The sequence below is a fragment of the Palaemon carinicauda genome, chromosome 13 (assembly GCF_036898095.1).
Source record: "Palaemon carinicauda isolate YSFRI2023 chromosome 13, ASM3689809v2, whole genome shotgun sequence".
NCBI classification, from domain to species: domain Eukaryota; kingdom Metazoa; phylum Arthropoda; class Malacostraca; order Decapoda; family Palaemonidae; genus Palaemon; species Palaemon carinicauda.
In genome coordinates, this window is record NC_090737.1 from 89,615,019 (window position 1) to 89,622,518 (window position 7,500).

Consider the following 7,500-nt stretch of genomic DNA (forward strand, 5'->3'; position numbering starts at 1 on the left):
AGGTGTTAGCTGTGAGAGAGTTGCCTCACAAGCGAGGTTAGTACCCGTTCTTCAAATTATTGTACTACGTTCGCAACCTTACACCACTAGAGCCATACCCTCCTCTCCCCACCCCCTGCGCTACGAGAATGCTCTACATGTATTTTCTAGTATGATTAGGTCTATATATATATATATATATATATATATATATATATATATATATATATATATATATATATACATATTAATATATATATATATATATATATATATATATATATATATATATATATATATATATATATATATATATATATATATATATATAGAGGACCTAGCAATGCATAAGGAGCAGAAGAGACTCCGCCAATCCCTTTGAAAGAGCCAACCTCCACTTGCCCTCTCTCCTCTTAAGTGTGTGTCCTCTACACCATAAAAAGTAATTTTTGTCCAACATATATCATATATGCTCTTGTTCAAACGTTGGAGAAATTATGGAGTTTTAATTCACGTGTTTATGTTAGTACATTTTAGCATAAATTTTTGTAACTTGCCCTGTGAGAATAGGATAAACAGTGAAGTGAATTTCAAATCATGCTTAATCATCATGTAACCTTGTGTGAACCAAAAGACGTAAGTGTAATAATTACGTATATATAAATTCCTTTATGGTTTATTTACCAGAGGGATTTTGACCCTTATTAATAGTTGTCAAAATTGAATATTTTCAAAAGTTATTTCCTCTGAAACAAGAGGTTGTATATTTTTTTTTTCAGTGTCTTTCTTTTGTCTTAGGCTAAGGTTTAGTTCAAATTTGATATTTTGAGTGATTTACATTTTTGGTGTTAGTTCTTGTGAATTGCTGTTAACTTTTTAAAGAATATATTTAGTTAGGTAATGTGTGTAATATTTCAATCACCAATTTTTTTTTCTAAGTGCTTTTCTCGTATTCCTTAACTAAGAACCGAAGTAAGAGGTTGGTTTGAGAAGAGTTCACATAAATAATCACTTCGTTTTGTTGTTAGTGTTGTAAGAGATCTTTGGATATTCCGCGTTCATATAGATTGCCATCTGGAAGTTGCGTAATATTATCAGAGCTCAGGTATTTTTCAAGTATAACAGATTTATGTAAGAATAATCATGTGAATCTGGAGCTTAGGAGTTTACCTAATTGCCAGCCGTGATATATATTTTTGGTGCCCAGACCTTTGGAATCGATTGAGTCTGTTTTTAATATTGGTGATACCAAGGCTGTGATTTGATTAAAGGTTTTGCCAGTTTAGTGTTGATAAGATTATCTTTTTTATTAGAATATACTTTTGGAAAGGTATAATATTTGTAATGTAAAAGATGGCACAACTAAATGTAAAAGAGTTTCTGCAAAACCCAATTGTTCAAGAATTGTCAGAAGCTAATGTAATTAAACTCAGTGGTTTTCTGTTTTAATGGCATGTGGTGGCTATGCAACGAGTGAAATAATCAATATCCAAATTAAGTCTTAGTAGCGTTGAATATATATATATATATATATATATATATATATATATATATATATATATATATATATATATATATATATATATATATATATACATATATATATATATATATATATATATATATATATATATATATATATATAATATATAATATATATATATATATATATATATATATAATATATATATATATATATATATATATATATATATATATATATATATATATATATAATATATATATATATATATATATATATATATATATATATATATATATATATATATATACATGTGTGTGTGTGTGTGTGTGTGTGTTTATGCGTGTATGCGTGTGCGTGTGTGTGTGTGTGTGTGTGTGTCTGTTTATGAACATATATCTGAGTGTGTGATATAAACAAAAACATAACCATATTAAAAAAAGAAAAGAAAAAAAAAACATATAAGACATTTGACCTTTAGCTGTAAACATTTCCATGTAATCAATGTCCAATATGAGATACAACATAGGTCAGCTCGATGATAACGTAGCTACGTTTGTATCTATTGGTTATTGATGGACATGTTCTGCTTTTAAGTGTCATAATTCTGAAGCATTGCTCATAATAAAATCCCTTCCCCCAAAAAAGTTGAAAACTGGCACAGGGTTTAATCATTAATCGAACCGTATATCAGCGCAGTGATATTTTCCAGGAATTAATGTAGCTCATTTGATCTTGTATTTGTGGTTCATACGGAGCTGATTCTGTCATGATTAGTGGTTTTCAGTTATGTTGAAAGGTTTTTAGTTCCTATTGTCTTACTGTTTGTTAATTGATATTACTATGCACGAATCAAAACTGATCCTCAGTTTAAAACAATATGAAGCAAGCACAGTATTATCTTTACCACGAAGAACTAATACTATTATCACTAATAAAAATGGGGTGAATTACGATATAAGAGTAAGAAATGAAACGGGTTGAAAAGCAAAATTAACATAGACAACATATATAAAGAATTTTAGGGTTTTCAGTATTAGATATACTCGTTGAAACAACAATTATGGATATCGTATCCCATGTTTGTTTGTTTGTCTTCGAGTGCAATGATTATATAAAAATAAAAGTAAATGGTGCTTATTACATATTGACACAGACAGATCTATTTCAAAATCTTAATCGATGCTGTGAGGAAAGATAATTATTGTTTTAGGAGATGATATCATTGCAAACCTTGGTGAGATTACTCCATTTTACTAATTAATACATTCTATTTAGCTGTTGGAAAAGAGAAAATATTTGCAAGTTTCCTTTTGGTATTATTTTTAATAACTTATTTTAGTTTTGTTTTCCTTAAGAATAGTTTACATTACTTCCTTTTATTCCTTAAACGAGAACAGATCCAATATCCATTTATAAATTTATTTTTTCAATGATTTGTCTAAAAGACCAATCCCATGTAATAATTATTTGACATATATGTCATATTAATGTTTATAATATTAGTCCAATCATCCAATTAAAGCATATTTAGGGGGAGTTTTTGATAGAAATGGAGAATTGAACAACCTAGATATTAAGGTTAGGATTTAACACAAAAATAATGCCATTTTAACGATATAATACGCTTTTCTTCCTAAATAATAGAAACAATTTTAAGGTATTTAAGTATTTCATTAAATAATGTAAATCATAAAAGTAATAATAACATTCTAAATTAAGTATTTTTTTTTTCTACCCTAAGAGAGTCCAGTACTAAATCGCAATTGAAAACACCTTATAAAATCAACGTGAAAATAATCGTGTATCAGGAAGTGATGTTTCGTTTCTGATGCAGAAGCAATATTCTTTATTTAATCATTGTACTATTATTATACCTTTATTACTCTACACAACATAGGGATTTTTTTATGTAGAAGTAAATGATTTAGATTTATATTACCTAAACAACAGAAAATGTTCTGATGAAAACTAAGTTATATCTGCTTTTAGTTTTGAGATACCTGTATCTTACCAAGGTTAATAAAAAGATCAGATCAGTCAGAACGTGTAAGTAAAAATATCGAACACAAAAATCATTTTAAAAAGTGAAATGGTGGGAAGAAAACCGACACCAAAGTTCTAAAGCGGAGGTGGGTGGAGGGGGAAATAAAATATATAGATAAACACAGGATTCGAGTATGTATCCCATCTCGAGATATCGAGAGAAAATATCCAAACCATCCGGGTATTAGGATAAAATGCTGGAGAATTTTATACGATATGAGAAGCTGGCAAGGGAGAGCTATTCTTTCTTTAAATCATCATCCCAAGGGTAAAGCGAGAGAAAAGAAACTCTGATAAAATCTACGATACATCAAAAAAAAGATTTCAAACATAAGTTACTGTATTTCGAGTTTCCGATATATATAGTGTTGGTTTATGTTAGAAGGAGAAAATTTTCAGTTTTTACTTTGGTGCTTAAACCCAAATACTCATTTCCTTTTTTTGTTATTAAGTAATATGTATCGATTTAATGTAAAAATTTTCATAAAACAATAAAATTATCATAGAAACTGAGTCGATTATCGAGAAAGGTTTGTTTTCTTTTAACAAAAAATATTTTTTCTTTAATCATTATTTTTCCATTATACCTTTTCTTATCTACACAACATGGGGATTATTATTTTTCATGTAAAAGGAAAATGATATAGTATGATGTTATTGAGAGAATATAGTTATGATAAAACTAAATTATTTCCTGTCCTTGCTGTCTACCTTTATCTAACTGAGGAAAACGAAAACAAAATATATATAAAACAATTGAAGAATGAATTCATATCAACAAATAAGTTTAATATGTCTTATTCGAGAAATAGTGGGAAGAATACTGAAAAACAGATTATATTTTTTTTTTTAAATGAGAAATATAAGTAAAGTTTGTCGTTTAAAAAATGGAGCGTGTCATGGAAGATGGGAGTTGCACTAGGCTGAGATATTCCCACTCCTTACCGTCATCACAAGGGTAAAGCAAGAGGAATGACTCTCAGATAAAATCAACGACCATCACAAAAACGCTCAAACACAGAGCATTCTATTTTGAATTTTCGAAATATATGGTGATGGATCATGTGAGAAGGAAGAAATTATCTAATCAACTTTCTGTTTTTATACTCGCATATTAATTTCCGTTTATTGGTATTTCGTCCTATGAGTTGTTTTGATATCAACTTTTCTTCATTCTGATTCAGTTCCATCTTTTTATTAAAGATGAGTTTTTTACGCGTCGATTTAAGAAGTGCTTGGTGCGTAAAATAAGGAATAACTTTTTTTTTTTTTTTTTTTTTTTATTAAAAGCAATATATCTACACTCACAGAGCTTGTTGTTAATATTGATGTAACTATTTAGAACGAACAGCGAGAACCTACCCGTGAAAGTTTACTGAATCCTTTGCCGAATGAATATTATGGTAATGCTGAGCATGGCCAAAGTAAAGCTTATGAAAGCTAGGCATAGAAATATTCTATGACTTTTAGAAAAAAAAATTATATACTTTTTTTTTTTGAGTTAAAAGAGTCTTCAAAGAAAGAGCAAGAAGGGAATTAAAACCGGGTTACCAGACTTATGACTGTTACCAGACGCATAGACATATCGAAGCTTTCTCTGGTTTGAGGAGGTGTAGGTGACTATAAGGCACGGCTTCCCCCCCACCCCTCATACCCCCTTTTTATTTTACTGCGCAAGGTTGAAGCATATTTCTTTTTTTTCTTTTTTTATAAGCATTGGATCAATAAGATGTCGAAGAGCATACATAGCATATAAATATATATATATATATATATATATATATATATATATATATATATATATATATATATATATATATATATACGTCCTGGGTAAGACTATAAACTGCATCCCTGGGGCTCCCTTGAGCAAGGAGCAGCACCCCAGAAGCTCCCCGTACCAGGGTCACGGTGAAGCTGCTGGCTGCAGGGCAGTGGTTTTCACCTGAAAGCACAGTCAGTGCAACTGACAAGCTGCCTTCAGGTGGATTTTTGTCTGGCGGAAGCTCAGAACAATCCGTTCTCGGACCAACTGTTCAACGGCAGAGAAATCTTCTCCTAGTAAGCTGGAGACTGCAAGTTGAGAAGGAATCTGGGGGTCTCCACTCAGCTTTTTCTTAACCCCTGTCAACCCTTTGCACCATGAATAGTGAACCAAATGAAAACTCATACCACATCGCCCGTCGCGTGGGTCACCAAGGGGCGCGTTGTTCAGTGGGTGACCAGGCTGACAATGATAAGCAGGCTACTGGAACAACAAGAAAACACCTTCAATTGAGAAAAAAAATCAATATTGGAACCTGGAATGTTAGGAAACGCAAAGAAAAAGGCAAATTAAACACTGTTTGCAACGAAATGAATAACTATGGCCTCCAAATTCTTGGATTAGCTGAAACTAACTGGAACGGACTTGGTAGCTTCAGAACAGATGGAAATCATCATGTCATCTTTTCTGGTAAAGCAGATGGATACAGCCATGGAGTTGCTGTAATCCTAGGAAAAGAAGCATCTAAAGCTCTAATTGGCTACTGCCCAATCAGCGACCGAATTCTAAAACTAAGAATCCAAGCAAAGCCACATAACATTACTATTGTTCAGTGCTATGCTCCAACAAGCACAGCGAATGAGGACGAAATAAATAGCTTCTATGACAGCCTCCAAGAAACTATAGACTCCATACCAAATCGTGATTTGCAGGTAATTATGGGAGATATGAATGCCAAAGTAGGCAAGAATTCGACACCTAACAAAACTTGCGGCCGCTTTAGACTAGGAGAGCAAAACGAACGTGGAGAGAGACTCATAGAATTTTGTAGTGCCAACAACATGCTGATTACAAACACAATGTTTGAACACCATCCTCGCCATCTTTACACTTGGACGTCTCCAGACATGAAAACCCACAACCAAATTGACTATATCATCTTGAACCAGAAATGGAAAAGTTGTGTAAAAAAATTTTAAAACTAGACCTGGAGCAGACTGTAATAGCGACCACCAACTCCTGGCTGCCGAGATCAAACTTCAACTTAAGAAATTGACACAACTACCTCAACCAATTCGCTTTGACTACAAAACCCTTGATAACAATTATTCTGTTAAAATTTCAAATAGCTTTGAGGCTCTTTTACAATGTGAAGACGAAAAAACCCCAAACGAACTGTGGAATGAAGGAAAGGATATCTTTCTAAAAGTTGCAGAAGAAATCATTACCAAAAAAACCAACAAAAGGAATCAATGGATATCGGAAGAAACCATAAAAGAAGTTGAGCTTAGAAGGCAACTCAAAGCAAAAGGGATCAATGATCCTGTTGAGGAAACAATTTACAAACAACAGAACTCCAAAATTCAACGGATGATGCGGAAAGACAAGGGAAAGTTAATACAAGAACAATGCCATTAACAACTCTACCAAAGAAATGTACAATGGTGTGAAAAACCTCACCAAGAAATTCAAACCATCTGTTGACACCATCAAAGATGAAGATGACCTAATCCTTTGTGACAGAGAGGAAGTCACAGACAGATGAAAGAATGCTGCACAAATCTCTACAAAAGAAATGAATCCATTGTAATACCAGTCCCATACGGGCAAGTGTCTTCAGAACCAGAACCACCTCCTCTGATTGATGAGATTAGAGGAGCTATCAAAGAACTCAAACTTGGAAAGAGTCCAGTAAACGATCAGGTCACAGCCGAAATGATAAAGAATGGAGGTGAGAACGTCGAGATATTCTACCACAGGCTCTGCATAAAAATTTGGATCGAAAACAAATAGCCAGACGATTGGGGAGAGTCAGTCTTTGTCCCCATCCCCAAGAAAGGTGACACCCTCAAATGCAGCAATAATAGGACAATCTCCCTCATTAGTCACAGTAGCAAAATTCTTTTGAAAATCATGGCTAAGAGAATGGCAAACAAACTGAACGAAGAAATCGCTGACGAACAAGCAGGATTCCGTCCTGGAGAAGGCACCAGAGACCAAATCATGA